This window comes from Bos mutus, chromosome 10 (genome assembly GCF_027580195.1).
Source record: "Bos mutus isolate GX-2022 chromosome 10, NWIPB_WYAK_1.1, whole genome shotgun sequence".
Classification (NCBI taxonomy): Eukaryota; Metazoa; Chordata; class Mammalia; order Artiodactyla; family Bovidae; genus Bos; species Bos mutus.
In genome coordinates this window covers 35,814,667-35,840,802 of record NC_091626.1, presented here as the reverse complement: position 1 = coordinate 35,840,802, position 26,136 = coordinate 35,814,667, and the positions used below count along the sequence as shown (strand labels likewise).

Sequence of the window (26,136 nt, the reverse complement as noted above, 5' to 3'; positions counted from 1 at the left end):
TTTCGAATGGTGCTCAAGAAGATTCTTTTGAAAGTCCAAGGGATAGCAAGGAGATCAAACCAGTCAATCCTAAAGGAAATCAACCCTGAATATTCATTGGATATTCACTGGATACTGAAGCTGAAGGTCCAATACTTTGGCCACTTGATGCGAAGAGCCATCTCCTTGGTGAAGACCTGACGCTGGGAAAGTTTGAGGGCAGGAGGAGAAGGGAACGACAGAGGATGAGATGGTTGGATGGTATCCTCGACTCAGTGGACACAAGTTTGAGCAAACTCTGGGAGATAGTGAAGGACACTGAAGCCTGGCGTGCTGCAGTCCACAGGGTTGCGAAGAGTTGGATGCAACTTAGCGACTGAACAACAGCAACAACATTTAGTAAACAGTGGCAATGGAACTTTGTTTATTTAGATTATATTTCCTTTTAGGGGCACATTTATTTTTCAGGTTATATTGTTCTTTTAAAATCTTTAATGCTGCCTTCCTTCAGCAAATATTGATTACTACTATGTGCCAAGCATATTCAGAGTTACAGAATGATAATATCTTTTGCCCTGGCTATTATATTTCTTTGGGTATTGAATATATCTCTAATTAAAGGTTTTATGGATAGATTTTCATTTCTTGTTTTGTAAATAATAATTTAGTTTAAATGTGTTATTTAACCTTTTTTTGTGGGTTCACATTTTTAGTATATATAAACTAATATATGGCTAGTTGTAAAACCAGACTATCTAGATCTGTGAGCTGGTAAATTCTAATTCTGGTACTTTATATGTTACAACATTTTGTTGTTCTGTTTTTTCAAATCAGATACTCATTACCCCTATTTCTAACTCTATTTTTCTTCACTTCCCCCCTCCTTTTCCTATTATTTAAATATCATCTGCTCTTTTATGACATAGCAAATTGCTGTTTTAGTTTGAGTCAGTGATTTGAAATTTGTAGCAGTATCAACTGGGAGACCATAATCTGTTTGTTAGAAATTTCATGCTTAATTCTTAGGGGGGATACCTTAAAGAATTCTTGATGTAATTAGTGAACTTTCTGGGCAATTCTCATCTTCATGAGAAAATTTATGATTCTTTATTCCATTACCTTATAATGGATCATAGTTGATTTTAAATAGATTATCAAGAGAGTGAATGTTGGGAAGGATTTTAAGACATTTTGTGGTAAAATAGTTTTACATTGTGGTATTCTTTAAGTGGTTTTTCTCTGAATTTTATGTATGCTTCACCAAAAAATAAATCAAGACTACCACGCTTGGCTAGAATTTTTTTTATGGAACTGTGGTATTGTTCATAAGCAAAATAAAAAAAAGAATGCAAAACATGTTTCTTCTAGCCCAATTTGCAATTCAGTTTATCAGTTGTTGTATAGAGATAGCTTATTCTCATATACAGACTTTTTAAAGTAAAAGAAAAAAGTCATATAATTTCTTGATTTTAATGGCTGAGAAAATAGATTTTTTTAAATATTATTTATTTATTTGACTGTGCCAGGACTTAGTTGTAGCATGTGGGATATTTAGCTGCAGCATGCAACTTAAACTGTTAGTTGAGGCATGTGGGATCTAGTTCTCTGACCAGGAATTGAACCCCGGCCCCTTGCATTTGAAGCACAGAGTCTTAGCCACTGGACCACCAGGGAAGCCCCCCTAGATTTTTCATTTAAAGCTGTTAAGTAATGAAACTTTGCAAATTCAGATTGTCCTTTTCCTCAAAGAAAGTCAGTAAACAAGTAAGCCATTAGACTGAAGTAGCTGTAATGCTTTGGTGACCTGCTAAGCAAACCAGAACTTAAGCTTTCAATGTGAAGAAATCGAAACCTAAGGACAGCCCATCACAAACACCAACTAGGCTTTAAACTATAACCAATCAATAATTTCCTTACTTTGCTTCCTTACTTTCACTATATAAGTTTCTCTTGAGCGCCTGTTGGTGGAGTGCTCCTAGCTATTGCCGGTTTGGTGCTGCTCTGTTCGAATCAATTTTTGCTCAATTAAACACTTAAAAAACAAAAGTAAATTGTAGTTAAAAAAAAAGTCTAATGGGTTAATATAAGCAGTTCTCATTGGTGCTAATGGGAACAACCATTATTTATCTTATGGGTGAAATAGCCATTGCTACATTGTTGGTTAGTATTTTGGTTTTTAGTAAATGCAACAGCTACAGCCTGTATCATTTTAAATGACTAATTAAAGAGGAATGGCTTTTTATTTTCCAGCATGTGCATACGTGTTAATTTTTTAGAATCACAGACTCTCTGTTGGAAGAGATCTTGAAGAGCGTTTAGCCAGTGTTCTTATTTTATAGATGAGTAAACTAGGGTACAAAGTGGTTGCGTGATTTGTCTAATCTTCCTTGACTGTAAAGCATTCTGTCTGCTTGCCTCCACTGTGATTTAGTAAGGTGTAGACCTTAATGCTGTCTGATTTCAGCTTTCACTTGGTAGAATTCCAGTTTATGAATGTGTTGTATCATCTGCTTTGGTACTTAGTTATCAAGCAAAGAAAACTCAGAATTTATGGTGAGTGGTAATTGAGCAGGATAATTTCCTAAACCTATCATTATCTGTAATTTAGAATTATAGTGACCAGGAAGCAGTGTTAGTGTAAGAATAGTTTAATACATCCATATTAATCCACCTGGCAGAATATAACATTTTAACATACCTTTTAGAGCCTCAGTGATGGAAAAATGATTAAATTGCTTATTGTCAAAACAAAGAACTGCTTTGGATAGGGTCGTTTAATAAGCTATTTTGCTTCATGTAAAATAGTTTTGCTTAAGCTCTGGAGATATAGTCACATGGATTTATCTTTCAATGACAATTGTTTACTGTCTGGGTTTACATTTAATGCAGGTGTTGGTGACAGTTTGAGATTCTTGACTCATTGCCCAGAATGGAAAATGATTGGTTTTGCTACCTATACACAGTACTCTCTTTTAATGTTCAGTTGTTGATGCTGTTAAACCTGTCTTAATTATTCTCTCTTAATAGTGTTATGAAAGAACTGTTAGTGGTATGATATATCTGTTACTTACTCTATGTATGTAAAATATTGTTTATATGTCAAATGAAAAGTTTATGTGTACATTGTATTTATTGCAGTAAGGTTCAGAAAGAAAATAAACATAAAATTTATATACTTACACACGTAAATTGTACAATACTGTTGAAACTCTCTTTTTTGTTCAGTACATTCTTCCTTTTTCCTTATGATTGTATATTTAAGTCTATGGTAATGGCTCAGTGGTAAAGTATCTGCCTGCCAAGCAGGAGATGCAGGTTTGAATCCTAGGTTGGGAAGATCTTCTGGAGAAGGAAATGGCTACCCATTCTAATATTCTTCCTTGGGAAATCCCATGGATAGAGGAGCCTGGCGGGCTACAATCCATGGGATTGCAAAAGAGTTGGACACGATTTAGCGACTAACTAACAACAGTGACTGAGATTGCTAGGGCATCTTCTCTTGTCTGTTTATCAGATAGGGAAGCTGATTGTCTTCCGACTTTGTACTGCTTGCTGCTGCTGCTGCTAAGTCGCTTCAGTCGTGTCCAACTCTGTGCGACCCCATAGACAGCAGCCCAACAGGCTCCTCTGTCCTGGGATTCTCCAGGCAAGAATACTGGAGTGGGTTGCCATTTCTTTCTCCAATGCATGAAAGTGAAAAGTGAAAGTGAAGTCGCTCAGTCGTGTCCGACTCTTAGCGATCCCATGGACTGACCGGGCTCCTCTGTCCATGGGATTCTCCAGGCAGGAGTACTGGAGTGGGGTGCCATTGCCTTCTCCATTGTACTGCTTACTACCTTTCAAATAGTCTAGTAAATAAGGCTTATTGCAAACAATTTCAAGTTATTTGATTTTAGAACTCCTACTTTTAGCCTCTTGTTTTATATTGAATTAAGGAGTGTGAAGACATTCACTAAGGTATTAGAGTTGAATTGAAAGTAAGGAAGATTTGAGATAGATTTAGGAGATAAATTGAAAGTATTTGGTGATTCTTTTGCCTATGAGATTAAGAAGGTGTTGTCTAAGATAATTCTAATTTTTGGAATTTTGAAAAAGTTCCATGCTGTGTCATGTCCGACTCTTTGCGACCCCATGGACTATACAGTCCATGGAATTCTCCATGCCAGAATACTGAAACCTTTCCTTTCTCCAGGGAATCTTCCCAACCCAGGGATAGAACCCAGGTCTCCTGCATTGCAGGCCGATTCTTTACCAGCTGAGCCACAAGGGAAGCCCAAGAGTACTGGAGTGGGTAGCCTATCCTTTTTCTAGTGTTATTTTCCCAACCCTGGAATCAAACGGGGGTCTCCTGCATTGCAGGTGGATTCTTTACCAACTGAGCTATCAGTGAAGCCCTAACTTTTGAAATTTTGATTGTTAGGTGAAAAATGGAATTTTGAAGAGTCAGTGAACTTCTTTCTGGATAAGACAGGGAACATATCAGTTAATAAGCAGGCAAATAGGTTACCAAATGATAATAGCTGAAATGGTGGGTCTTGGGGTTTAGACCGATTATGAAATGTAGTATGGAGGGGTAAAATGTAATTAGAGGAAAAAGGAAATATCAGAGGGTTGGCAGTCTGGATGAGATCCAGGGGGACAGTGTAGGGAATGATATAGAGAGCTAGTAGTTCAGAAGGTTGTGGCCAGAGTTTGGAATATAATTTAACAGAGTGATATTATGTCCAATGCTAAAAAAGCAGGAGAGCTAAACAACAGACAGAAAATATTTAAAAATTAAAAAAAAAATAGAGCATTCTTTACATTAAGATGATTTTTAGAAAACTGAAGCATAACCATAGTACTTCATTACTGATGGCTTCTATGTTTAGTTAAATCAATACTGAATATAAAAATCTTATCCTCTGTTAACCTATGATGTACTGTGTTGTTGTAAAAAGTTTAACTTTATTTGTACTATGTGATTTTAGCAGAAGTTCAATCTAACTTTTAAGTATAAAATCCTTTTATGCTTCTCTACAATTTAAAACTCATAATCTTAGAAAATATTAAAAATTTTGACATGCAAAAGTAGAAATATAACTTGAAACTAAAAATTATTTTTATTTTTATTTTTTTATTTTATTTTTTTTCATGTTGTCATAAAAATTATTTTTAAATTAATTACATTTTTGACTCTGCTGGGTGTTGGTTGCTGCGTGCCGGCTTTCTCTCCTTACGGCACGTGGGGGCTACTCTTCCGTTTGGTGCTCTGACTTCTCACTGCACTGACTTCTCTTGTGGCTCGTGGCTCTCGGCATGTGGGCTTCAGTAGTCACACTGTACAGGCTCAGTGGTTGCGGCTGTTGGCTCTAGAGAGTGGGCTCAGTAGTTAATGGCATATGGGCTTGATTCTGCCAGGGCATGTAGAATCTTCCCTGACCAGGGATTGAACTGGTGTTTCCTGCATTGGCAGGCAGATTCTTAATCAGTGGACCACCAGGGAAGTTCAGAAAGTTGATTATTTTTTAAAGTATCTCCCCCCCACCCACCCCCCTGCAATGTTTGTTTCTGGTGAAATCTTAAGATAATTCAGTTAATATAAAAATACTGTGTCTGTTAAATAATACAGAGTACTCTGTCTACCACTTTTTGAGTACCTGTCTTGTTTTTCAAAATCTTTTTGAGAAACTTTCAGATATAGGACAAAAAATAAATCATTGAGTAGTTAGTACCATTCATTATATGACTACTATTTACATTTCATTCTGGAGAGGTTTACTGATACAGTTTAATAATTTAATTATTAAAAACAAAGTGTATTAAGTATGTACTTGTTAGAACTCCAAATATGTTACAGTTGAAATTTGAAACAAAAAATTGAGAGAATAAATGTTCTTTAAGAAATAGGAAATGTTTTCAGGTAGTATGGAGAAAGAGTGGAGACTTATAGTTCCATAATAAAACTGAATGTTTGTAGATAAATCAAGTTTGAGAGTTTCTGTTTTAATAAGTTGTAAAGTTTAGGTTTAGAGATCTGTTTCTCTTATAGTAAACATTTTTAATATAGGAACAGAGCAGGGAAATGGTTTCCATGTGCTTCTTAAGGTGTTAACAATGTACTTTTGGATTGGAAATGCAATATAAGCCTAAACTACATTTTGGAAGGTGAGTGGAGGAATATTTCAGTGGTAACGTGTACAGGAATCCCTTGTGCTTTATAGATTTGTGACTTATGGTTTTGTGAGTTTCTAGAACATGCAAATTACTCCTTCATAAACCTGGAATCTAGCACACCTTGCTCTGTCTTGCCAGCTTACAGCCTTAGTTGGTCCAGTATTTCTTTTTACTACAGTTCATTCCTCTGGGTTCTTTGTTGGATACCTTTTCTTTTGGGAGAATTGAGGCCAAATTTGGGGCCTATTCTAAGGGACTTAAGATATATAAAACAGAGAATGGTTACTGCTGCTGCTGCTGCTAGGTCGCTTCAGTCGTGTCCGACTCTGTGCGACCCCATAGACGGCAGCCCACCAGGCTCCCCCGTCCCTGGGATTCTCCAGGCAAGAACACTGGAGTGGGTTGCCATTTCCTTCTCCAAGAGAATGGTTAGGGGAAGGAAAAATCCAAGTGATAATTACTATTTGTCAGACCCATCTGGGTGTTCTAATGATCATGGAGGCAAGAACAATTCAGTTTTTGAATTATAGTTAACTTTATTTCTGCTTGAGGTTGAATATATAGTATTATTATTTGTTTACAAAGCATTCTGGAATATATCTGCTTAAAAATAGTAGAATGATTGTCATTAATGATATTTGTAATTTTGAAGGGTTTCTTGTTTAATAACTTTCTTCTTGGTTGACTTTTAAAAGTCTTGTTGACCTTTAACTTTTTTTTTTTTTTGGTCTTTGTGATAAGGCACACCAAAACACAAGGAGAAATTCAAATGGATTTTTGAGAGTTACTTTCTGATAAGGATTTTTCTAATCTTTCTTTAAGGATAGTGACAAAATCTTCCAGGAGAAAGTAGGTCAAGAGGAGGGTTAGAATAATCTAGGATAGTTTTAAAAAGTAATGTCACTCCTACAGAAATGTATATAGTGTCCTAGGCATAGTACTGAATGTTCTTTTTTCATTATTTCATTTAATCTTTTAATAACTCTAGTGGAGTTTCATCGTAGCTGCACTATTTTATATCCCAGCAGTGTACAGGGATTCCAATTTCTATATGTATTCTTTTGCACTTTGTTCATTTAACATTGTCATTTTGAATTATAGTTTTGAGATTCATCCATGTTGATGCATATAGTTGTAATTTATTTCCACTGTTTTATAGTATTCCACTGCATGATTTTATTGTATTTTATTTACCCATTCTCCTGTTAATGGACATGTGTTGTTTACAAATTTGTTTTTGCTATAGGAAATATTTCCGTAACATTCTTGTACATGTCTCCTAGTATACATGGTTTAGGTGTTCTCCAGGTTATATACCTAGAATAGAATTATTAGATAATTAAGCATGTACATGCTAAATTTTACTAAGAAATGCCAAATTGTTCTCCAAAGAGACTATATAGTCTACTCGCCTATAGGCTGTGTGAAAATCTGTGTTTTTTTTTTTTTTTTTTTATCTTTGCCAACATTTGATATTGTCAGACTTTAAAATTTCTAAAAATTTTTAGATGTGAAATGGTGCTTTACTTTAATTATGCCGTGTATTTCCTTGATTGTTCGTCTTTTCATGCTTCTTGGTAGTTTCTGGTTCCTCCTCTTTTAATGTGTTTAAGGTGAGAATCTGACCACTTTCTGCTCCATTTTTATTACTATCATGTTGGTTTGAGTACCTTTATCTCTTGTTTGGATTATGATACTAGCCCATGACTTAGTTTATTTGGTTTTGCTCATGCCCCTTTTGTCTATTTCCACACAGCAGCCAGAATGATACTTCAAATAAGTATTATGTTACTTTTCTGCCCTAAACTCTGCAGTATCTTCCCATTTCATGCAAGTAGAATCCAGAGTCCCTATATGTAGTCTTTTCTGTCTTACATGATCTTTTTCCAGGCCCTTTGATAAACTCCATGAGGGCAGCCATCTTTATTTTGCTTACTGAGGCATCCCCAGTGTTAATCAACAGTACCTGTCACATCTTGAATATTTATTAAATGAATTTGAATTTGGCAACAAAATAAATGCCATTATGGCATATAGGTTTTCCTCAAGTATTTTTGTTTTCTGGATGAATAGAAATTTTCTATAAAACTAAACAAAAATGGAGAGCAATTTTATACTTGCTCTCATTTATGCTAACCGGTTTTATTTTTTCTTGTTGAACACTTGTCTTCATGAATTAACACATTTTAGGGGATCTAATATTAGTTTTAATTATATGAGTTTTATAACAGGATACTAATTAGATAATTTAATATCAAAACTGGATATTTAGATCAGAAAATCAAATTGCACTATTGGTTTCATCACAGAGATAATCTCATTTCATGTTAATCACAAATAAGACAATCTAAAAGTAAAAAGGCAACTTGAGAGTTCTTGATTATATTCTAGTGCAGAATGTGAAGTACCAGGTGCTAGGTTGAAAGGAGTGATTCCAAACCCCTGAGGTGGCTGAATAAACAGATGAAGAGAAGACAAAATTCAAGAGGTGTTGTTTTTAATAGGGTTAAATTGTGGTAGACAGTAGAGGAACTTTGAGAGTTGGAGCTGTTGTGTTTGATGTAGTGAGTGGAACTTTATTGTACCAAGGTGTTACATTCATTCAACCAATATTTGTCATGAAACACAGGGCTTGGGATTCAATAATGAGTATAACAAATGTTATACTGTTCTTGTTAAATACCCTGGCAGGAGAGACAGATATTAAACACAGTTAACAAATATGAAATTATTGATTTTGATAAGTGGCCTATAAAGAATAGGATGTGTATCAATTGGGGTTTAGTCAGGAAAACAAAACACCCTAGATATTTTAAGCCACTAGGAAATTAATATGAGCAATTGTAGACCTGCAAACCAGCTAGAAGGACTGAAGCAGCAAGGAAAGGGCAAATGCTTTATTTCAGGAAATCAGGTAAAGTAGGAATTGTAGAAAACCTGCTGCTAATTCCATTTGTGTGTATCATTGAAGTGGGTGATCATAGGAGAACATCTGAAATCTAGTTGAGAGTCATAGGTAAAGCCATTTGTACTACATGTTATCATTTATGGAGGAAGAAGAGTGCTTAGGATATAACTCTGGGTATTTCAACTTTTAGATGTCTTACAGATGTGGTAAAGAAGGCATCTCAATTAATTAATTCATATTAAAATTCTTTTTGGCTATGGTGGGTCTTCATTGCCACATGTGGTCTTTCTCTAGTTGCGGGAAGCAGTGGCTTCTCTTCTGCGGAGCTCAGGTGTAGGTCTGTGGGCTTCAGTGCTTGCAGCTTGTGGTCTCTGAGCACAGGTCACGTGTGGGCTCAGTAGTTGTGGTGCGGGGGCCTCATTGCTCCATGGCATGTGGCATCTTCCCGGAGCAGGGATGGAACCTGTGTCCCTTGCATTGGCAGGTGGATTCTTCACCACTGGATCACCAGGGAAACCCTAAGAAGACATCTCTAAAGAGGAGATATTATTGGATAAGATCTTTCAAAACATTGGAGAGGTCATTTTCTAATAAGAATTTTGATTATATTATGGCACAAATAAAGGACTAGTCCTAGATAAGTGTAGGAACAATTTTTCAATAAGAATCGTTGTGAACACATGACATTTGGTGTTGAGACTTTTTTTTTGAGACTTGAATGCTGAGAAGAGACATCCATAGGAAAATTGGGGGGAAGAGAATTTCTGGCCTTGAAACTTGGATGACTTTGTATGTTGAAAGGACAGAAAGAAGATGGGTTTTAAATTGGTAGGACATGAAACTAGAGATTTAGATTGAGGTCAGATTATGAAGGGTCTTCAGGGCTCTGGTAACATGTTTATTTTATGCTCTTTAACATCATGAACAAGTGAGTGAAATGAGCTAATTTCTAATTTAAAGCTAATTTCTAATTTAACTCTATAGAGATGAATTTGGGGGAAGGTGATGAATGTGGGTTGGGGGCCATAGTAGAATCAAGGAGAGCGGTTGGGAATATGTAGCATTACTTCAGATGGTAAGTGACAGTGGCTTGTAGCAGTGGGGATGGCAAAAAGTGAATGTATTTTAGCATGTATTTTTTGTGTGGAGTCACTTGATCTTGAAATCAGTTAAATGTGAGGAATTATGAAGAGAGAAATGAAGGAAGCCTTCTAGGTTTTTGGATTGAGCAACTGGTTAGGTGGTGGTGACATTTATTGAAGTAGTAATAGTTGTGGGAGAAGCAGGTAGAGCAGGGTGAAAGAAGTAAGAATTCTGTTTTACACTGTTACTTTTGAGATAACTCTAGATGTCCGAGTGGTTGTTGATTAGGTAATAGAACTTGTGTCTGGAGCTTAAGAATGAGATCAGGACTGTAGTCTAGTTCTGAGAGTCATAGTTAAAGCCAGTTTGTATATATGTGATCAGTTATAGGAAAGAGTGCCCAGGACATAACTTTGGGCACTTTTAGATGTCTTGTAGGGGACAAGGAGCCAGCAAAACAAATGGAAAAAGAGCAGGTAGGCAAGAGGAAAATCAGATAAGCGTGAGGTCACCGAAGCCTAGAGAATATAATGTTCCAGGTGGAGGAAGTGGTCAGTTGTGTTAATGTTGCTAAGCGGTAGTGTAGGTTACGGGCAGAGAATTCTCTGTTAATTATTGGCTCTGGCAAGAATGAGGACATTGGTGAGATTCTTGACAAATATTTCAGTGTAAAGTCAGGAATAAAAGATGAATTGGAATGAGTTAGAGCAATGAGAGGTGAGGCAGTGAAGACAGAATTCTAGACAACTCTTGCTTCAGCAACTTTGCTGTGAATGGGAGCAGAGAAATTGGGTGGTAACTGGAAAGGAATGTAAAGTAAAATGTGTGTGTGTGTGTGTGTGTGTGTGCTTTAAAATGGTTGTTGATACTGAGATGTGTTTATATTCCAATAGAAGTGATTCAGGAGAGGTATAAGTTCATAATGCAGGAGAATAAGGGAAAAATTGCAGAATGAAAGTACTTGAGTAGAGATTGGGAATGAGTTGGAGGCACAAGAGGAGGGAAGAGGCTGGCCCTAGATAAGAACAAGAACACTTTTTTTTTTCACTTTAAAGGCATGCAGGTAGTGCATAAAGATAATATAGAAGCAATTGGGTTGATAGAATTAGTGTTTAGAAATGAGGTGATTTTTGTCTGACCACATCCCATATTAATATAGTATGAGGCCAAGACACCAGCTATGAATGAGGTGAGAATAGAAAGTGTTGGAAGTCTGAGGTGAGAAGAGAAAGTATGAAATAGTTCTCTCAGTTTGGGAAAATAAATTTACTTAGAAAGTGTAGAAGGAATGTCTGTAAGTGTTGAGTGCTCATCAGAAATCTGTGGTAATAACTTTAAAGTGAATTCAGTCTGTAAGGATGATGGTTTCTCCAGCAAAATCCAGCCAGCTCAGTTATAGGCATGGACTGGTGGATAGATGGGTTTAATAACAAATGGATAAGGAGTATAATAGAGGAGAGGGGGCAAGTGAGTTAAATGTATTTGCAAAGGATTGCTTATAATACTAGATGCTGAAATCTAAGCTTGTGTAATTTAGGACCTTGAGGGGGTGATGAATAGGGAAGAGTAGTAGTGTCAGTGGGAAGGTCCTTGTGGGGTCAGAGGACAGAGTGATGGTACTTAGTGCAGGTCGTCTGAAAGGAGAGGGCTTCTCAGGTGGTGCTAGTGGTAAAGAACCTACCTGCCATTGCAGGAGACAGAAGAGACGCAGGTTCAATCTCTTCAGGAAGATCCCCTGGAGGAGGAAATGACAACCCACTCCAGTGTTTTTGTCTGGAGAATCCATGGCCAGAGGAGCCTGGTGGGCTGCAGTCCATAGGGTTGCAAAGAACTGGACATGACTGAAGCGACTTGGCACATCTGAAAAGAGAAGAGGTGTTTAGATAACTGGATGCTAGAAATAGAGAATCCAGAGATGTATCTACTGATAATGACAAGATTGAGTTTGAAGGTATGAGGGTGGGTGACTGAAGTGTGATGAGGCAAGAGATCATTGGGGTTAAGGAAGTCGTGGAATTAAGTGCCTAGGATAATGACTGGCTCATTTATGAGAATTTTCAAGATGCAAAAATGATGATAGAAATAGTGGTAAACAGGACAACCATATGTAGGATATAGAAAACTGTTTTAGAAAGAGAGGAGTGGCTACAGTTAGTGGAGTCCATAAATGAGATTAAAGATGGTGGAATGTATAATTAGTATGACACTGGCTGAAGTGTTTGGACAATATGCATATATATTGGGAATACTGTATATCATTCACCATATATGGGCACAGAGGGCGACTTGGAGAATATGAGAATAGAGTGTGTGCGTTTGTAATGGAGAAAAATGGTGTACTTACATTTGAGACAGTTTAGAAGTTGTATACTGTTCTAAGAAATTAATTTGGGTAGTTGAAGTAGGAATGTGCCTACAAAAAGCTTTAGTAAATTAGCTCTCTAGATTTATAAAGTTTATATAATCTCATTTTTGATACTCTGTACATAAGATTATGTATTTAAAGGTAGGTTTGCCAGTTGCTTAGATTTTTTTTTTTTTGATGTATTTTTTATTTTGATGGAGGTCAAGTGATCCAGATAAAGGTATTTTACCTAAAGTCATGTATTTTATGCATACTTTAAAGCCTTTTATTTATAACTGTTATTCTTTACTATTATGTAGAATTTTTGATTCCCCTGGTGAAGTCCTTTTTTTTGTTTTTTTTTCCCCTCATTCTCATTCCATAATAAATGTTGGGAAAACATTATGGTTACCTCTACACCCAATGGGCTTCCCTTGTGGCTCAGCTGGTAAAGAATTCGCCTGCAATGCAGGAGACCTGGTTTTGATCCCTGGGTTAGGAAGATCCTCTGGAGAAAGGAAAGTCATTTCATGAAAAGTCATGAAAGGAAAGTCATTTCATGATTGTATCTACTCTGCTGAACCTAATGGGCTGGGTTCTGGACAAGACCAGAGAAATCTGAGAATTCATTCTTTTGACAGCAGTCCAAGGAATACTGGACAGGTCTCATGGCTTTGCTGGGCCTGAGCTGGTGATGTTGAAGTTTTGATTCTTTATAAGATCCTGAGTCATTATTTAGCTCAATTACTCCTCCATGCTTGCTCTGCCCAAACACCTACAGTGATTCAGTTTGGTGGGGACTAAAAGTAATCCTTTTATTAGAATAGGGGTGCATGAGACTCATATTTATTATTATCACCTAAAATTATAATAAATAGCATTTTGACTGAGATTTAGGGCTTTGCTCATAGCTCAGTTGGTAAAGAATCCGCCTGCAATGCAGGAGACCCCGGTTTGATTCCTGGGTTGGGAAGATCCACTGGAGAAGGGATAGGCTACCCACTCCAGTATTCTTGGGCTTCCCTGGTGACTCAGCTGGTAAAGAATCCACCTGCAGTGTGGGAGATCTGGGTTTCATCCCTGGGTTGGGAAGATCCCCTGGAGAGGGGAAAGGCTACCTACTCCCGTATTTTGGCCTGGAGAATTCCATGGACTGTATAGTCCATGGGGTCACAAAGAGTTGCACACGACTGAGGGATGTTCACTTTCATTTTCGTGACTCAGATTTAGTTCACAGTGGGTTTGTGTTCTCATCTAGTAGTCATTTCTTCAGTTCTCAGATGTATAATTGGAAGAGACATACATGGTATTTGCTCGAAATCTAAATTGATTCCTTGACCAGTGGGGTAAAGGCTATCATAGTGTGAAATGTCAAGCACCAGCCTCTAAAACTACCTTGCCTTGTCCTGGGAGGGAGAGCAATTTGTTTAGTTTGGGGTTAACAAACATTCTAAATGTAGTAGTGAAAGTTAATCAGTCATGTCCGACTCTTTGAGACCCCATGGACTATACAGTCCTCGGAATTCACCAGGCCAGAATACTGGAGTGGGTAGCCTTTCTCTTCTCCAGGGGATCTTCCCAACCCAGAGATTGAACCCAGGTCTCCCTCATTGCCGGTGGATTCTTTACCAGCTGAGCCACAAGGGAAGCAACATTCTGAATAGAAGTGTGCTTTTCATACTCCTAAGGCTGTGGCCAGCACCACTATCTGAACACTTAACACAGTGTTTAATTTACCAGTATGGTATCTTGAGCAACATTTTCTCTTACCAAGAGTCCCACTCTATTGGAAAAGATACGTGACGTTTTCATGAAAGTTCATGAAATCATTGATCTTAACACTAACTGCTCCACTTGTACTCTAGATTGGTGAGTGAATGAGTGAAGTCGCTGAGTTGTGTCCCAACTCTTTGTGACCTCATGGACTGTAGATTACCAGGCTTCTCCGTCCATGGGATTCTCCAGGCAAGAATACTAGAATGGGTTGCCATTTCCTTCTCCAGGGGATCTTCCCAACCCAGGGATCAAATTCAGGTCTCCCGCATTGCAGTCAGACGCTTTATTGTCTGAGCCACCAGGGAAGCTCATAATGGGCTCATACATGCAACTAAGATGCTGGATTGGAGGTGATACTCTAAAAGGGTGGGCACCAATCCTCCAGGATGCTTTCTGTACCATAAATATTTATATGGGTATGACCATTATTTTGAGAACCCCTAATAGGTAAAATGGGCTTATCTGGTGGCTCAGTGGTAAAGAGTCCACCTGCCAATGTAGGGGACATGGGTTCAATTCCTAGGTTGGGAAAATGCCTGGAGAAGGAAATGGCAGCCTACTCCAGTATTCTTGCCTGGGATATTCCATGGACAGAGGAACCTGGCTGGCTACGCCCATGGGGTTACAAAGAGTCAGAAAGGACTTAGCGACTAAAAAATAGTAGGTAAAATATGTCTATCCTAGAACCAAGGGATGGAAGTGGGAGTGGCTTCACTCAGTGGTATACCCAGTCATTACTTGGGGAATTTGTGTTTTGCATCCATGTAACTTTGGGTTTTGTGGACTTAGAGATCGTTGTTTCTGGAGCTGAAAATGTCCCATAGGGAACACTGTAAGAACTCGGTTAAACTTTAAGCCTTGGCTTGTTAGGAGCTGGGCCACACAGCAGGAGATGAATGATGGGTGAACGAGAGAAGCTTCATCTATATTTACAGCTGCTCCCCATCACTCAGATTACTGCCCGAGCTCCCCTTCCTGTCAGATCACTTGCAGCATTAGATTATTATATTAATAGTGTGAACCCTCCTATGAACTGTGCACGTGAGGAATCTAGGTTGCATACTCCTTATGAGAATCTAATGCCTGATGATCTGATTCTACAATGTGGTGAGTTGTATAATTATTTCATTATATATCACAATGTAACAGAAATAAAGATTAATAATAGAAATAAAGTATACAGTGTAATATAAAGATAAATAATAGAAATAAAGTACACAATAAATATAATGCTCTTGAATCATTTTAAAACCATTCCCCTCTCCCCTCGGTCCATGGAAAATTGTCTTCCATGAAGCTGGTCCCTGGTGCCATAAAGGTTGGGGACCACTGCTCTAAAGGACCCTCTCTTCCTCTGTATACCTGTATATATTTTTGTGCATACATTTATGTGTTTGTATGTATATATATTTAAAAATATGTGCTTTTAAAAGCATTGAACCAGTTTTTTCAAATGCTGAAAATATATATTTTTTGGGCAAAATTGCTGTAAACTCTTAGAGTTTATAGTATATATTAAATTATACATAATTATATAAACTTTTGAAGAGATCCTGGGGAATCTGTGTCTTCTTATGCCTTGTATTGCTAATTCCATTTGTCATAGAACCTTCTATGCTGCTGCTGCTGCTGCTGCTTCTGTTGCTAAGTCGCTTCAGTTGTGTCTGACTCTGTGCGACCCCATAGACGGCAGCCCACCAGGCTCCCCCGTCCCTGGGATTCTCCAGGCAAGAACACTGGAGTGGGTTGCCATTTCCTTCTCCAATGCATGAAAGTGAAAAGTGAAAGTGAAGTCGCTCAGTTGTGTCCGACTCTTTGCGATCCCATGGACTGCAGCCTACCAGGCTCCTCTGCCCATGGGATTTTCCAGGCAAGAGTACTGGAGTAGGGTGCCATTGCCTTCTCCAGAACCTTCTATATCACATCCCTAAATATAATATTATAGGCTATAATGTTCTTTTTTCCCCCCTTTGTTATGTGTGTGGTGTGTGGGATCTTAGTTCCCTGACTAGAAATCAAACCTGGGTCCTTGGCAGTGTAAGCATGGAGTCCTAACCACTGGACCATCAGGGAATTCTCATGGTTACAATATTCTTGGTGGAATTAAAGTATTAAGGAAAAGTCTGTACTATAGATAAAGTTTGTAATCATAAGTGATATGGAAAACTTAATGGAGAAGGAAACACTACTCCAGTATTCTTGCTTGGGAAATCCCACGGACAGAGGAGCTTGGCAGGCTTCATGGGTCACAGAGTTGGACACGACTTAAGTGACTGAACAACAACAATAATGTAGAATTTAAACTGATAAAACATCAGTTATATTGAGAGAAAACACATTTATTTCTCTTTGGAAAATAATTAACAATTTGTGTAACACTCCAAGGTATTTAGAATTATCAAACTGGGAAAAACCTTAGATATAAAACAGAATTTGACTTCCTCAGAGTTCATATTGTGAGAGACAGAGCTTGGATGGCAACCTAAGTCTTATGATGCCAAAGTGGAGTTTAATTATATCATTATGTCTTTAGTACATCACTTAAAATAATTTTTGTGTGGTCAGTGATACTTTATCTTTTTGAAGAAGTGCATTCTAGAGTTAGAGTTGTCTTTGGTAAGAAAACTAACTTTATGTGGTAAATACGAGATTTATCATTTAAGGAAATGCATTCTAGAATAAAAAAATTTCCATGGCGTGATCTTAAGAGATATAAGTACTTTTTCACAGTGGATTCACATATGTCCTCACATTTTTGAGTAACATTTCTAGAAGAAAGTTAATTTATGGATTAGTATTGCTTTTATGGTTAAGGCAATTGAAGAGGTAGGTTTTAAAGCAATCTGGGTAACAAGTCTCAAGCCTGTCTATTATTTTATTAATTGATTTTCCTTAGTGTTTATTGGATATTTAAAATGACTAAATTTTGAATCCAGAGTTCCAAAGAATAGCGAGAGATAAGAAAGCCTTCCTCGGTGATCATTGCAAAGAAATAGAGGAAAACAATAGAATGGGAAAGATTAGAGATCTCTTCAAGAAAATTAGAGATACCAAGGGAACATTTCATGCAAAGATGGGCACAATAAAGGACAGAAACAGTATAGACCTAAAAGCAGAATATATTAAGAAGAGGTGGCAAGAATACACAGAAGAACTATACAAAAAGGATCTTCATGACCCAGGTAACTATGATGGTACCATCACTCACCTAGGGCCAGACATCCTGGGATGCGAAGTCAAGTGGGGCTTAGGAAACATCACTATGAACAAAGCTAGTGGAGGTGATGGAATCCCAGGTGAGCTCTTTCAAATCCTCAAAGATAATGCTGTGAAGTGCTGCACTCAATATGCCAGCAAATTTGGAAAACTCAGCAGTGGCCACAGGACTGGAAAAGGTCAGTTTTCATTCCAATCTCAAAGAAAGGCAATGCCAAAGAATGTTCAGACAACTGCACAATTGCACTCATCTCACACGCTAGCAAAGGAATGCTCAAAATTCTCCAAGTCAGGCTTCAACAGTACGTGAACTGTGAACTTCTAGATGTTCAAGCTGGTTTTAGAAAAGGCAGAGGAACCAGAGATCAAATTGCCAACATCCGTTCGATCATCAAAAAAGCAAGAGTTCCAGAAAAACATCTGTTTCTGCATTATTGATTATGCCAAAGCCTTTGACTGTGTGGATCACAATAAACTGTGGAAAATTCTGAAAGAGATGGGAATACCAGACCACCTGACCTGCCTCTTGAGAAATCTGTATGCAGGTCAGGAAGCAACAGTTAGAACTGGACATGGAACAACAGGCTGGTTTCAAATTGGGAAAGGAGTACAACAAGGCTGTATATTGTCACCCTGCTTACTTAACTATGTGCAGAGTACATCATGAGACATGCTGGCTGGATGAAGCACAAACTGGAATCAGGATTGCTTGATGAAGTATCAGTAACCTCAGATAGGCAGATGACTCCACGCTTATGGCAGAAAGTGAGAAGGAACTAAAGAGCCTCTTGAGGAAAGTGAAAGAGGAGAGTGAAAATGTTGGCTTAAAACTCAGCATTCAAAAAACGAAGATCGTGGCATCTGATCCCATCACCTCATGGCAAATAGATGGGGAAACAGTGGGAACAGTGACAGACTTTATTTTCCTGGGCTCCAAAATCACTTCAGATGGTGACTGCAGCCATGAAATTAAAAGATGCTTGCTTAATGGAAGAAAAGTTATGACGAACCTAGACAGCATATTAAGAAGCAGAGACATTACTTTGTCAACAAAGGTCTGTCTAGTCAAGGCTATGGGGCAGTAGTCACGTGTGGATGTGAGAGTTGGACTATAAAGAAAGCTGAACACAGAAGAATTGATGCTTTTGAACTGTAGTGTTGGAGAAGACTCTTGAAAGTCGCTTGGACTGCAAGGAGATCAAACCAGTGAATACTAAAGGAGATCAGTCCTGAATATTCATTGGAAGGACTGATGCTGAAGCTGAAACTCCAATACTTTGGCCACCTGATGCAAAGAGCTGATTCATTTGAAAAGACTCTGATGCTGGGAAAGAACGAAGGTGGAAGGAGAAGGGGACGATAGAGGATGAGATGGTTGGATGACATCATTGACTTGATGTACATGAGTTTGAGCAAGCTCTGGAAGTTGGTGATGGCCAGGGAAGCCTGGTGTGCTGCTGTCAATGGGGTTGCAAAGAGTTGGACATGATGGAGTGACTAAACTGAAAATGACTAAATGAAATGTTAATAGACATTGAGCAAACATTGATAATACTTTTCTTTTAAAGATGAAACCAAAATGACATTATTGTTTTTTATACTGTTAGGAGCAATTTTAAATTTACAACAAAATCGAGAGGAAGGTACAGAGATTTCTGACATACGCATTATCACCATCACTCATCAGAATTGTCTTTTTTTTTTAAACCAAGGATGAACCTATATTGACACATCATTATCACTCAAAGTTCACAGTTTACTTAGGATTCACTCTTGGTGTTGTACATTCTGTGGGCTTGGACAAAAGTATAATGGCATATGTTCATCGTTATAATACCATAAAGTATTTTCACTGCTCTAAAATTACTGTGTCTCCTCCACCACAACCCATGTTGTTTTGATTGTCTCCATAATTGCATTTCAGCCTTTTGGCTAAGATCAAGTGTATTGTCTCCATAATTTTGCCTTTTCTAAGATGTCTTATAGGTGGAATCTATGTAGGCTTTTCTGATTGATTTCTTTCCTTTAGTAATATACATTTAAGTTTCTCTTGTGTCTTTTCATAGCTTCATAGTTCATTTGTTTTTAGTGCTGAATAATATTCTGTTGTCTGTATATTTCATAGTTTGTGTATCCATTTATCTATTGAAGGACATCTTGGTTTTGTCCCAGTTCTGGCAATTATGAACAAAGATTCTATAAACATCTGTGCAGGTGTTTGTGTGAATGTAATTTTCACCTTTTTTGATTACCTACCAGGGAGTATAATGGCTGAACTGTATGGTTAGAGCATGCTTTGTTTTGTAAGTAACCATCAAACTGTCTTCCAAAGTGACTGTACCATTTTGCATTCCCACCAGCAGTGTATGAGAGTTCCTGTTCCACCATATGTTTATCAACATTTGGTGTTGTCAGAGTATTGCGTTTTGGCTATTTTATAATAATAAGTATTAGTGTATATTTCATTGTTGTTTTAATTTGCATTTCTTTTATGCCATGTCATGTGGAATATCTTTTCATGTATTATTTGCAATCTGTATATAGGCATACCTTGGATATATTGTGGGTTCAGTTCCAGACCACTACAATGAAGTGAATATTGTAATAAAATGAATCACGATAATTTTTTGGTTTCCCAATATGCATATAAAAGTTATGTTTACACTGCATTGTAGTCTGTTAAGTGCATAGTAGCCATATGTCTAAAAAGTACATACCCTAATTAAAAAATACTCTATTACTAAAAAATGTTAGCTGTCATCTGATAATGCAGAGTTGCCATAAAGCTTCAATTTGTAAAAAGCACAGTACCTATAAAGTGAAATAAAGTAGAGCTCAATAAAATGAGGTATGCCTGTATCTTCTGTATCTTCTTTAGTGAGTTGTCTGTTAAGGATTTTGGTCCACTTTTTAAGAATTTTTTTCTCCCATGTATTTTAGATAACAGTCCTTTATCAGGTGTTTTTATTTTTAGTTTTTCTCTCTTGACATCATCTTTAGCAGAGCAGAAGTTTTAAATTAAAACAAAAATCTAGCTAATCAGTTATATCTTTCATGGATCATGCCTTTGGTGTTGTATCAATAAAGTCATCACCATACCCAAAGTCATATAGCTTTTATCCTGTGTTATACTCTAGGAGTTTTATAATTTTGCATTTTCATTTAGGCCTGTGAGTTAAGTTTGGAGTTAATTTTTTAAGGATGTAAGGCTCAATGGACATGGGTTTGGGTGGACTCCGGGAGTTGGTGATGGACAGGGAGGCCTGGCATGCTGTGGTTCATGGGGTCTCAAAGAGTCGGACATGACTGAGCGACTGAACTGAAGGTTCATGTATAGATTCATTTTTTTTTTCCAGTGGATGTCCAGTTTGTTGAAGAGACTTATTTTTGCTTCATTGTATTGTCTTTGCTCTTTTATTAGAGATCAGCTGACTCTATTTATGTGGGTCTACTTCTGGGCTATTTTGTTCCATTGGTCTGTTCCTCTGTTCTTTAACCAGTACCATGCTGTCTTGATTATTGTAGTTATGAGTAAATCTTGAAGTTAGGTAGCATCTGTTTTCCAACTGTGTTCTTCTCCTTCAGTATTATTGTATCTATTCCAGCCTTTTGTTTTTTTATGTAAACTTTAGAATCAGTTTGTTGATATCCATACAGTAACTTCCTGTCAATTTGATTTGATTTGAATTGCATTGAATCTATACATTAAGATGGTAAAAACTGATAACTCAAAATATTGAGTCTTCCTTTCCATGAACTCTACCTGTGCATGAATATGGAGTATCTCTCTATTGATTTAATTTGTTTTTTGATTTTATTCATGGGACTTTTGTAGTTTTTTCATATAGATTTTGTACATATTTTGTTAGATTTATACTTAAAAGTTCAAAATTTGGGGAGCTAACATAAATGATCGGGAGTTGACTGTGGCTCAGATCATCAACTCCTTATTGCCAAATTCAGACTTAAATTGAAGAAAGTGGGGAAAACCATTAGACCACTCAGTTATAACCTAAATCAAATCCCTTATGACTATACAGTGGAAGTAAGAAATAAATTTAAGGGACTAGATCTGATAGACAGAGTGCCTGATGAACTATGGGTGGAGGTTTGTGACACTGTACAAGGGACAGGAATAAAGACCATCCCCAAGAAAAAGAAATGCAAAAAAGCAAAATGGCTGTCTGAGGAGGCCTTACAAATAGCTGTGAAAAGAAGAGAAGCGAAAAGTGAAGGAGAAAAGGAAAGATATATCCATTTGAATGCAGAGTTCCAAAGAATAGCAAGAAGAGATATGAAAGCCTTCCTCAGTGATCAGTGCAAAGAAATAGAGGAAAACAATAGATGGGAAAGACTAGAGATCTCTTCAAGAAAATTAGAGATACCAAGGAACATTTCATGCAAAGATGAGCTCAATAAAGGACAGAAATGGTATGGATCTAACAGAAATAGAAGATATTAAGAAGAGGTGGCAAGAATACACAGAGGAACTATATAAAAAAGATCTTCATGACCCAGATAATCATGATGGTGTGATCACTCACACTCACCTAGAGCCAGACATCCGGGAATGTGAAGTCAGGTGGGCCTTAGGAAGCATCACTACAAACAAAGCTAGTGGAGCTGGTGGAATTCCAGTTGAGCTATTTCAAATCCTAAAAGATGATGCTGTGAAAATACTGCACTCAATATGCCAGCAAATTTGGAAAACTCAGCAGTGGCCACAGGACTGGAAAAGGTCAGTTTTCATTCCAATCCCAAAGAAAGGCAATGCCAAAAATGCTCAAACTACTGCACAGTTGCACTCATCTCACACGCTAGTAAAGTAACGCTCAAAATTCTCCAAGCCAGGCTTCAGTAATATGTGAACCATGAACTTCCAGATGTTCAAGGTGGATTTAGAAAAGGCAGAGGAACCAGAGATCAAATTGCCAACATCCGCTGGATCATCGAAAAAGCAAGAGAGTTCCAGAAAAACATCTATTTCTGCTTTGACTATGCCAAAGCCTTTGACTGTGTGGATCACAATAGACTGTGGAAAATTCTGAAAGAGATGGGAATACCAGACCATCTGATCTGCCCCTTGAGAAACCTGTATGCAGGTCAGGAAGCAACAGTTAGAACTGGACATGGAACAACAGACTGGTTCCAAATAGGAAAAGGAGTACATCAAGGCTGTATATTGTCACCCTGCTTATTTAACTTATATGTAGAGTGCATCATGAGAAATGCTGGGCTGGAAGAAGCACAGGCTGGAATCAAGATTGCCAGGAGAACTATCAGTAACCTCAGATATGCAGATGACACCACCCTTATGGCAGAAAATGAAGAACTAAAGCACCTCTTGATGAAAGTGAAAGAGGAGAGTGAAAAAGTTGGCTTAAAGCTCAATATTCAGAAAAGTAAGATCATGGCATCTGGTCCCATCACTTCATGGCAAATAGATGGGCAAACACTGGGAACAGTGGCTGACTTTATTTTTCTGGGCTCTAGAATCACTGCAGATGGTGACTACAGCCATGAAATTGAAAGACGCTTACTCCTTGGAAGGAAAGTTATGACCAACCTAGACAGCATATTCAAAAGCAGAGACAATACTTGGTCAACAAAGGTCCGTCTAGTCAAGGCTATGGTTTTTCCAGTAGTCATGTATGGATGTGAGAGTTGGACTGTGAAGAAAGCTGAGTGCCGAAGAATGGATGCTTTTGAACTGTGGTGTTGGAGAAGACTCTTGAGAGTCCCTTGGACTGCGAGGAGATCCAACCAGTCCATCCTACAGAAGATCAGTCCTGGGTGTTCATTGGAAGGACTGATGTTGAAGCTGAAACTCCAATACTTTGGCTACCTGATGGGAAGAGTTGACTCCTTTGAAAAGACCCTGATGCTGGGAAAGATTGAGGGCAGGAGGAGACGGGGACGACAGAGGATGAGATGGTTGGGTGGCATCACCGACTCAATGGACATGGGTTTGGGTAGACTTAGGGAGTTAGTAGGAGAAGGCAATGGCACCCCACTCCAGTACTCTTGCCTGGAAAATCCCATGGATGGAGGAGCCTGGTAGGCTGCAGTCCATGGGGTTAAAAGAGTTGGACATGACTGAGGGACTTCACTTTCCCTTTTCACTTTCATGCATTGGAGAAAGAAATGGCAACCCACTCCAGTGTTCTTGCCTGGAGAATCCCAGGGACAAGGGAGCCTGGTGGGCTGCCATCTCTGGGGGTCGCACAGAGTCAGACACGACTGAAGTGACTTAGCAGTAGCAGTAGCATGGAGTTAGTAATGGACAGGGAGGCCTGGCTGCTGGGGTTCATAGGGTCGCAAAGAGTCAGACATGATTTAGCAACTGAAGTGGAACTGGAACATAAATGATACTGTTTTTAATTTCAGATTGCACTTGTTCTTTGTTGGGGTATATAGGAAAGCGATAGTCTTTTGTATATTGTATTCTGCAACCTTGCTATAATTATAATGGATTATTATTTCTAAGAGGTTTTTTTTGTTGTTGATTCATTTGGATTTTCTGTATAGACAATCATGTCATCTGTATGCAAAGAGAGCTCTGTGTTTTTCTTTGCAATCTGTCTGTCCATTATTTCCTTTTCTTGTCTTACTACATCAGCATAGACTTCTAGTGTCATGTTGAAAAGGAGTAATGAGAGGATATAGTCTTGCTTTGTATTTGATTTTAGTTGAAAAATTTCTAGTTTCTCACCGTTAAGTACGATGTTAGCTATAGGTTTTTTGTATCTAGTCTTTGTCAAGATTTTTAATTGACTTGTTTGCTTTTGAAAATGTAAAGAAACAAGTTGATTGAAAATCTTGACAGAGGAATATAAGTGGTTAAATATTCTTGATAGAAAAAAGAATCTAAAAATAAGTTTTTCAGAGAGGAAAGAGGGCCGGCACCATTCTGGTTTTTAAAAAACAAAAGAAAACCATAAAAACATCTTTGGGAATGGGTAGTAACCAAGGATTTAGGCTTTTTCAGCAAATTTTCCTATGTTCTGCAGAATACAAGATTTTGTTTGAAAAAGTTCCTAGCACTCTTGGAGGCAAAAGATTGCCCACATAACTGTCTTTTGGTTGCTGTGTTGCCAGATGAAGTGAACTAGCAATTAGGAATGTTTTCTTCTTTTTTTTTTCTTCTTTTTTTATAAGATTAGTTTTCATGTATATAATTTGAACATACATATTTTGTAAATGTGTAGAAAAATATCTGGCCACGTAAATGCCGAACTTGACAGTTGTATGTAACGTGTAGGAAGTAAGATGTAGAAGAGAAGGAAGTAGCACTTTGAGTTTTTTCTCTACATACTTCTATATTTGAACTTAAAAAAAATAATTATTTGTTCTTTTAACAATTAAAATCAGAAAGGGAAAAGTTGTATGGGTCATAGATTATTTAAAATATTTTTAATGCTACTGAAGTCTTTATCATTTAGATTAGAATCCTTATGATGCAGATTAGAATTGGAGATGTAGAACAAACTGTGGTAACAAATAATATGTCCGAGATTACAATATGACTTTCAGAAATACTGAAGTGTTTTTATTACCTTTTTAACTGAATTATTGAATGGGTCTACTCTCCAAGACCTTGAAATACTATATGGAATATTGATTTCTGTATACTAGCTCAATGATTTTGAGTATTTCAGATAGCTCCTTGCCTATAAACATCCTTATCAGTGTAGTTATATAGTGTGCTTCTTTTCTTTTCTTTTTTTTTTGAAGTAAAAAAGGGTAGCCTTATTACTTTGCCAGGCAAAGGGAGACACATGAACTCCAACCTTAAAAAGCCATGTGTCCCAACCCCAGAGGTTTTGATGAAGGGTTTCATAACAATGGTTCAAGACAAAATTAGGGTATGTATAGGGCCTGCACTCTAAAGTGTGCTGTTTCAGCTTCTCTGTTTGGATTTAATTTGCTCCAACCACAAAGATTAGGAGAAATGTACCACTCCCAATTTTCCTAATCCCAAGTGAATTTTCTGGGGTTTTGTTGATCTTGAATAATGATGACTGTGAGCTCTGTTCTCCCTTTTAGGGAGTTTTTGCCTGTATTTTTCGATGATTCTCTCCCTGCCCCCATTTTAATATAGAAACATGCCAAGGTCAATGTTAGTGTTTTACTAATAACCAACCTTAAATATTCTTATTTCTCTGTATCATTCTTTCCATTAGTGAACTACGTATTTGGAGGAAATCAACCTTTCCCTTACTTATTAGAATTTGTCTTTTTCTTTCTGTTATATATGTATATTTTTGGTGATATAGAACAAGATAGGTCAAATTCTTGCCTTCCAGTCTAATGCTGGTTACACATAAATAAATAAATAACTTCAAATAATGCTAAGAAAGGAATGATTAGGGTTGGTGTGGCCCTTATATACTGTGTTGGGCAGTATTACAGCTAGAGGACTACATACCAGTATGTTTAAATGTTTAAAAGTTATAAATCAAGCGACATCTTCTTAGTTACAACACTGCGTCCTGAGTTCCCAGGAGCCTGTATCTTTAAGGCCCACAGGCTGAAGCTGCTGCTTGCTCCTGGTCAGCTTTTCACTTGTTAATCTGATTAGTAGGATGGATCTGCTCTGGCTGGGCAGGGATGATGGGGTGGTGCCTGGACTCCTCTAAAACAATATATGAACTGACACTGTCAGTTCCCCCAG

The 26,136-nt window shown here is 37.6% G+C and overlaps 1 protein-coding gene across 2 annotated transcripts in view; it reads left to right on the top strand.

Moving 5' to 3' along the window:
- MNAT1 (MNAT1 component of CDK activating kinase) overlaps window positions 1-26,136 on the top strand; it is a 210,409-nt gene that overhangs the window by 28,246 nt on the left and 156,027 nt on the right. The window lies entirely within an intron of this gene.